General features: G+C 35.4%; 1 long non-coding RNA gene across 5 annotated transcripts; it reads right to left on the bottom strand.

Moving 5' to 3' along the window:
- Window positions 1–1,357: 1,357 nt before the first annotated feature.
- On the bottom strand, window positions 1,358–7,083 carry LOC107777994 (uncharacterized). 5 transcript variants are annotated; one of them, XR_012695517.1, is made up of 5 exons: window positions 6,923–7,081; window positions 6,452–6,844; window positions 5,206–5,280; window positions 2,732–2,896; window positions 1,358–1,644 (listed from the first exon to the last, which is right to left on the bottom strand). It is a non-coding gene; the product is annotated as an uncharacterized LOC107777994 (long non-coding RNA). The 5 variants fall into 5 exon arrangements; XR_012695516.1 differs by having other exon boundaries at window positions 6,452–6,555; window positions 6,762–7,081; XR_012695514.1 differs by having other exon boundaries at window positions 6,452–6,555; window positions 6,923–7,077.
- Between the last annotated feature and the right edge of the window lie 1,983 nt (window positions 7,084–9,066).

The raw sequence follows: 9,066 nt of genomic DNA on the forward strand, positions 1-9,066 counted from the left end.
AATATAATAATTATATATAATTTATATATATTGGCTAGAAAATTAAATAATGAATTTAGCCACTTATTTGTGTAAAAATTCCAATTTTTTATGTTATTAAGTCAATTGAAAGAAATAATAAATTGAAAATAAGATATTAAAACAAGTTAAACTATATAAAGCATGTCATTGTCCGTATCAAGAGGGGTCGTTCTGATGGTAAGCAACCTCCACTTCCAATCGAGAGGTTGTGAGTTCGAGTCTCTCCAAGAGCAAGGTGGGAAGTTCTTGGACTTGGAGGGAAGGATGCCGATGGTCTATTTGGAAACAGTCTCCCTACTCCAGGGTAGGGGTAAAGTCTGCGTACACACTACCCTCCCCAGACCTCACTAAGTGAGATTATACTGGGTTGTTCTTGGTGTTGTTGTGTACACTATCCGTATCAATCTTCAAAAAATGTCTATTACCAAAATGCAATTGTTCACTAGTCAAAATGTAGTAAATCAATTTGCGATGCACATTTTGAATATGATTAAAGATTAATGTTCGCATACGCCGTCTTTACTCGTTATTAATTATGCAAAGAAACATAATTATATATGTAAATGTTTCTTTTGTATTTTACAAACTTATCTAAGGTACAGAACTAAACATAGATGCAACCCCTTTAAAAAAGTTAAATACACAAAGTATTCCATTCAAGTAATTAATGTGTATTGATAATCAGCAATATTTACAAATCTAACTAAGCACTACTGTTAAGCAAAAAAAAAATCGATTATACGTGATACTGGGACGTAATAGGTATCCAATGAAATATTGAAATATTGCAAGTTGACTCGAACATTACTTCTATAGTTTTCTACAAAAACTATTACCAACAACTACAATCCAGTATAATCCCACTTAATGAGGTCTGCGGAGGGTAGTGTGTACGCAGACCTTACTCCTACCCTGGGATAGAGAGGTTGTTTCCAAATAGAAACCCGACATACTTCCCTCCAAGAACTTCCCGCCTTGCTCTTGGGGAGACTCGAACTCACAACCTCTTAGTTGGAAGTGGAGGTTGCTTACCATCAGAGCAACCCCTCTTGTCTACAAAAATTATTACCAAGATACAAAAATTGATCCATAATTACTATCAAATATGTTGTCAACGAAGTGATGATTCATAAACGCGCTCGATTGACATGTTTTATTTTTATATTTACATTAAGAATATTGTTCGATATGATTGTCACGATCCGAATTTTCCACCCTCGGGAGTCGTGATGGCGCCTACTAGTGAAAGCTAGGCAAACCAACTTTTTGAACAATTTACCTTTTTCCCATTTAATCCTTTAATAATTAATAGCCAACATTAGATAAAACAACGAAATTTATAAGCGAAAGACTATAATAATATTTTAATAAAGATACCAACGCCAATCCATACATGAACTACCCTAGACTGGTGCCACAAATCCACAAACTTTCTAGGAATTCTACAAATAAAGGTCCGAAAGATTTATTACAATAATGTTTCGGAAGTACGTAAAAGAAACAGAATAAAAGGGACAGGAAAAGACTCCAAGGCCTGCGGACGCCTACATGACTACCTCGGAATCTCCGAATGGACTAAAGGCAGCCACCCAAGCTAAGGTCCAAAAGCTGTTGCACTGGGAACTGCACACAATGCAGAATGTAGTATCAGCACAACCGACCCCATGTGCTGGTAAGTGTCTAGCCTAACCTCCCCGAAGTAGCGACGAGGCTAGGGACCAAACTACCAAATAAACATGTGCAATTAAATCATATACATCGAAAAATAAAAGCAGGAATGTACAATTAAGGATGGGAGGGAGAAACATGTTGCGGGGAACCATCAACTAAAAATAGAAAGACAACAAGTAAATACAAAGAACTCCATATATCAATTATCAAGAAGAATCAGAAATCAGACAAGTGCACGACATCACTCTTCGTGCTTTTGCTCTCGTCCTCACCATAAGAATCAATATAAACTGCACGGCATCACCCTTCGTGCTTTTACTCTCATCCTCACCATAATATCAATATAATCGGCATGGAATTGTATATCGTGCGGCACGACATCACCCTTCGTGCTTTACACTCTTCCTCACAAATACCATACACGGCATCACCCTTCGTGCTTTAACACTCTCTCACCAAAACAATACACGGCATCACCCTTCGTGCTTTAACACTCTTCCTCACTCAAACAACAATCACAAACAATAGGGGCAAGGAAATAAATGAAATCACAATAAGATCTCAGCAAGGGAACAATAGTACAACAATCAAATCCCGGCAAGGGAACAATATCAAAAGCATCAACATCCTGGCAAGGGAGATAGCATTAAAACAACAACATCCCGGCAAGTGAGACAATATAATAATTTTTTTTTTCCACTTTTACTTCACAATTCACTTCACAACTTGAGCTAATACTCTATAAGGTTCAATTGCCAATAATACTTCCACAATTCACTATACAACATGAACCAATGCTCTATAATACTCAAATACCTCAATTACTCCCACAAACTTTGCTCAACAATCGAAATCATCACAAAAGGGCATGAACAATACAAACGGAGTCATAATAATCATAATGTAAGACTCACGGGCATGCTTGACTCCAACGTATAGACACTCATTACCATGCCTATACGTTGTACTCAACAAATAACACATAGCAAATAGGACACAACTCCTAATCTCTCAAGCTAAGGTTAGACCAAACACTTACCTCGATGCCACGAATACAATTCATGCCTCAACTACCGCTTTACCTCTTGATTCCACCACCAATTCGCTCGTATATAGCCACAAATTACTTAATTATATCAATACTAGATGGCCGGTGCCCGTGGATCACACGGGCTTATGCCCGACACCATTGGTTGTGGCACATCTACAAGATTAATTTAAAAAATTCAACACCAAAAAAAAATCATACTTGCTTAAAGTGTATAGTATAATCACCAGAAAGGAAGTAATACTATCAAGTTGATTCAATGTGCACAACATGTTAACACTTCACAGTTTTTTCATGCATTCTGGAAAAAAGTTCTACATGATATTCAAAATATTATGAAATATACATTGTGAGAGATGAGCTATTTGCAGCAATTCTAATTTTCAACGACTATTCCAACCTCTAAATAGCTTTTTCTCGGAGCTCTGAATCGTTTACCTTGCCTGGTTGAGAGATATTGATACAACAGTTACAAATATGACATTGGAATCTTTACAAAATCTAAAGAAAAACTTCATACACAGATGACATACTTCTACAGTCTCTTGAATTATCACTGTTGCTGAATTGAAAGTGGAAGATGCTGTCTGAGGAAGAGTCCTTAACTAATTGATAAGTACCTCGAATTGAAAAATGATTACTCACATCCTTGAAAGATGGGGTATAGAGAATTATCACAAGAGAGAAGATATACCTATATGTAAGCTAGAGAAGCATTTTATTCTTCCAGGATCTCACTAAACAGACACTTGTCACTTGTTATATGCTTTTCAATGGCTTTAAATGGGACAAATAGAATTTTACAGAAAACCTTTATAAACTAAGGTCTTCTAAACTCAAACACTGTAAAAGATCGGAGAACGAATATTTAAAAAAAAACGGGGACCTATGAACAACCTGGATCTAAGCAATACTAAACCAACTTTCAATGTCGTATGATATTAGTGCACTCAACATAAAACAAAATTTTCTTTAAATGATAGAAGATATTGAGTTGGTATCTTCATATATGAATTGATTCACCTTCTCCAGTGCACCAGAAATTATAAATCACGAATATACACTTTCACAATATATGAATGTGAATGGTATCGCTAATGCTTTATATATACATCGATAAGACTTCGGTAATCAATGTTACTTACTGGTATCACGGTAGCATTGCGCCAGCCGCAATAGTTGTGAATTCTCGTTTTCCAGATATGTAAACTTTAGTTTCACCTTATTCTCAATGACTACTTGATAATAGATCTAGAAACACCAATCTAGTTAATGCAAAATGCACCTTTCACTAAGATGCTTCTCAATGGCTAACTAAGTAATTTGTAGATGGAAAAGAAACAAAGAGGTAAGAACCTCAAATAATGATAATATCCAACCATCAAGACTTATCCACCAGGGTGGAATTAACATTTACTAAAATGCACACAGATGAAATATAGTAATCGCAATCCGTAGGTCTATATTTTTAAGAGTCCAACAAGAACTTAACAAGAAAACAATTGAGACTCAATTTTTTTTCTTATAGGGCGAGAAACTATTGCATGTGATAGAAAAGCCTCAAATCACATACCATTGTGGTTTTACCATGCCAAGATATATAAGGGTTTGATTGTCTCTGTTTTCAAATAATTTTATAGCTCAGGAAAGCAATTATCATCACGGCCTCTTCAAGATTCATCTTTGAAGGGAAGATCAAACTCACCATTAAACTCTTCAGCTAAATCGAGAATTCGCTCAAGAAACAATTATTTTTCAAGAAAATATGTTCATTCGAATAAGTATTTCCCTCAAAAATGCAACTCACTTTAATCTTTGAGGAAAAATCAAGTCAAACTCATCTCTCAGGAGAAAACACCAAAATAGAATGAGACTTTAATCGTCGCATTTACACTAAATTTATAAAATAGGGAAAATGATACTTTCTGTTTTAAAAAGAAGAAAAATACTAATTATTGTGTCATTAATGACCATATTTTCTTGTATTACCAGCATAATATATTTTATCTTTTGGATCGATAGCATTTGAAGCAAAAAATCATCACATATTTGCCTATTTTAAAAATAGAAAAACTCAGGAAATTTTTTTTAAGTTAGATGGTAGATCAAGAAAGATAGTCTAGTTCAAACACTTTTGGATTGAGTTCCTGATGGTAGATCATAAAAGATCCTCTAGTTCAAACACTCCTAGGCCGAGTTATTGACTGTTTGACTTTATGGTCCAGTAGTCTACCTGTAACAGAGTAGTCATCTGTAATTGACTGAATAAACAGAAAAGTAGTTGTCAAGATAGGAATATGGGGTCTCTTGGATCATTTATTCCTTTTTCTCTCCCCAAACATGCTTATTCCAATCTCTTGTTTAAACGTTGCAAACTTTATATTTGCATCTAGATAAATGAGAATTCAAATAGTTGATGACCTTGTCGGATGTCTTTTTATGAATTCATAGCCATAAAAACGTACCTTTTGTTTTGAGACCACTATATCCAAGAATATACTGCAAGGTTTTACATACGTGTGATGTAGCTACTTTGCTTCCTGAAAAGTTTCAGAAAGTATTTTAGGCTTCTTGGTTGGCAAAACAACATAAAATGGAAACAAAACGAATAAGACTTAATAGAAAACTCCTCTTTTCTGGATTTAGTAAATAACAAATCGATGTCGTGTAAAAGGACGTCTCTTTTTTAACGGGCAACTGATGCAGGGTAAATGGGCGATATTAGTGCATTTTTGGTGCAATAATTTTCTTATTTGTGTTTTATTTGTTTAAGCAGCATACAAATACTCTTTGTACTCAATTATATTGTTCATACCAACTTACCTTACCTTTATTGTCTTATTTGTCAAAGAAATTCAGCTGGAAGTATGTAACAAATTGCAACTCGATATTGAGTTTGTAAATTGTGTATACATCTTTTGATGGCCACCGTACTTATCGAGGTAATTCAAACTATAACTTATTACCTTTCTTCATAAACTGACCACGTGGTGATACATACCAACTCACATCATCTTTTTCTTAAAAAAATACAAGACTGACATAAGTTTTTCTATGGTGTTTTAACCGATGGAATGGAGGCTGAAACGATGATGAGTTGAATCATTTTTGGCTTGTCTTGTACCATATTAAGTCATGTATATTTGTAAGCATATGCATGTCATGCGCATCGTAGGAACGCCTAATAATCAACTGACTTAGCCTTAAATCAACTTTTGCTGTTTTATCAAAGTTGTAAAAAAGTAAGCAAATGGAGCTGTTTGTCTGTAGTGTTTAATAGGCCAAATGTAACACCATAAATATACTAAATGAAATAAAGCTGATTATTTTTCTCTTTATTTTAGTTACATATTTCTACACATTCTTGGAGTACAACATCTTCAAAATCTATCTCAAACTAATTATAATTCATAGATTTATTTGTTGTTCGTCTGACCCTATGTCACAAAGATCAATGTCAGCCTTATCAAACTAAAAATTATATTGTCTTTTTGTCTTTATAACAGGTAAAAGTTTAGAAGTACGACGACAATAATAGATATCAACTATTTTCACCCAAAAATTTAAAAAGACTAAAGAGCAGAACCAACATGTATATTGAAAAATAAGAACCATGTACTTGAAAAAATCTAAGATATATTGAGACACATAATTAAATGCAGCAGCTAATTCCAATATATGATTAAAACATAAAATTAAACTTGAGATTACCCGCACTACACTGTATGGCAATTTTTCCGGTAGAGCAAATTTTGAGATATGAAACTTCGGCTGCTGCTTCCTAGTAACTATATTTTGCAATTGTTTGCTTTCACCTTATAGTAAATGTAAGTGCATACACATGAGAATCAACAATTTTTTTGGGGAAAATACCCACGTCAAGGACAAAGAGAAGAAACACTAAATCTGAATAAAGATCCAAAATTAAAAAATAAAAATTTAATCAAAAGACCCATAAAAAGGGAAAACCACGGAGAATAGACACAACAGAGGGTATACTTAAGTTGTAAAAGAAGCTAACCATGGAGATGACATTGTCAATAAAGTGAAAATTCGATGCATGTAGAATGATTATAACCTAAATACCAGAAAAAACCAACAAATCTGAAAGAATATCAAATTAATCAAATAGAAATCAACTAAAAGAAATCCCAAAACTCAAAAACTAGAATCGAAACTCACCGGCAACGGGCAGAACGCAGTGAAGCAAAATAAACTGAAGATTTCAAAAGAATGTGATTGAGCAAAGAAAAAACCAAACAAAGAAAAATGGAGAAGGCAAAAATGATATATACACAGAGAGACCCAAGAAACAAACAAGCTGTGTGACATAGAAGAGTAAAATTAGGAACAGGGCTTAAAGAAAGTGGCACCTGTATAACACGTGTTTACAAATGAAAGCAACTGAAATGCCTTAAATTACAAAAATGCCCTTCGCCGTACGTGAGAACTTTCACTTATTATATAGTTAAAATGCTAAATGAATAAATTCCAACGCATGAAAATATGTTTTCTAGAGTTTTCTCCAAAAAGTCAAAAATCGACCCCAGGCCCGCTTGGTTCAAACCCGAAATTCGAACCAAAACTCGATTACACATTCACCCTCGAGCCCGGATATATAATTGGTTTTGGAATCCGACCTCAATTTGAGGTCTACATCCCCAAATTTTAATATTCTTAGGTTTTACCCAAAATTCTCAATTCCACCATAAAAACCCTAGATTCTAGAATGAATCTTGTAAAAAGAAGTTAAAGAGTGAAAGAAATAAGTTAAAAATCACTTACTAGTGTTTTGGGGAAGAAAGGTTGTTTGAAAAATCACCTCATATGTTTTTAGGGTTTTGAAAAATAAAAAATAATTGAAAGTCCCATTTAAATATACCCCTCTCAGACCCTCTTCGCGGATCGCACAAAAAGGATTGCGGCCGCGGAGCTCCACCGCGGACCGCACAAAATTGAGTGCGGCCGCAAAGTCCCCTCCGCGGATGCACGAAATCATTGCGGACCGCACAGGCTGGTTCAGAGATTTGCAACTTTTCTGAACCTGCAACATGTATCTTCTAAGTCTAAAATATCCCAGAACCTATCCGAAACTCACCCGAGCCCTCGTGACTCCAAACTAAATATGCATACTAACTCAAAAATATAATATGGACCTACTCATGCGATCAAATCATCAAAATAAAATGTAAAACCATGAATTAAACCTCAAAACTCATCATTTTCATTAAGAACACTTAAAGTTTATAACTCTTCAACCGGAAGTCTAACTCAAGTCAAATAAACTCCATTTTCACCAAATTTCACAGCTATCATTTAAATACTATAACAACTTTGTACCGGGCTCCGGAACCAAAATACGGGCCCGATACCAATGGTTTCAAACATTAATTCTTTTCTTTATTTCATAGACAATTCAACAAAACAATTTCTTTCAAAAATTTCTTTATTTCATAGATAATTCAGCAAAACAATTTCTTTCAAAAATTAATTTCTAAGGCTTGGGACCTCGGAATTTATTTCCGGGCATACGCCCAAGTCCCACATTTTACTGCGGACCTCTCGGGATTGTCGAAACACGTATCCGAGTTCGTTTGCTTAAAATGTTGACCAAAGTCAATCATAATAAAATTTTAACTCTAGAAAATTTCTATTTCTCATATTTTCACATAAAAGGCTTTCCGGATATTGGTCCGGACCACAGACGCAAATAGAGGTGAGGTAAAAAGGAGGTTTAGGACTTGGAACACTAAATTTATTTCTAAAACAAGTGATGACATTTCGGGTCTTCACATCCTCCACCTCTAAAACAACCGTTCGTCTTCGAATGGACATAAGAAGGAAATACCTGAGTCGGGGAAAAGATGGGGATAACGGCTCCGCATATCAGACTCGGACTCCTAGGTTGATGAATCAGCAGGCTGACCTCTCCACTGAACACGTATAGAAGGAAAACTCTTCGATCTCAACTGACGAACTTGCCGGTCTAGAATAGCTACCGACTCCTCCTCATAGGATAAGTCCTTGTCTAACTAGATAGTGCTGAAATCTAACACGTGGGATGGATCGCCGTGATACTTCTGAAGCATGGACACATGAAACACTGGATGCACGACTGATAAACTCGGCGGAAATGCAAGTCTGTAAGCCACCTCTCCCACTCGATCAAGAATCTCAAACGGGCCAATGAACCTAGTGCTAAGCTTGTCATTCTTTCCAAATCTCATCATGCCCTTCATAGGAGACACCCGGAGCAATACCCGCTCACTGACCATGAATGTCAAATCACGAACCTTACGGTCGGCATAACTCTTTTGCCTAGACTG

Source organism: Nicotiana tabacum, chromosome 10 (assembly GCF_000715075.1).
Source record: "Nicotiana tabacum cultivar K326 chromosome 10, ASM71507v2, whole genome shotgun sequence".
Taxonomy (NCBI): Eukaryota; Viridiplantae; Streptophyta; class Magnoliopsida; order Solanales; family Solanaceae; genus Nicotiana; species Nicotiana tabacum.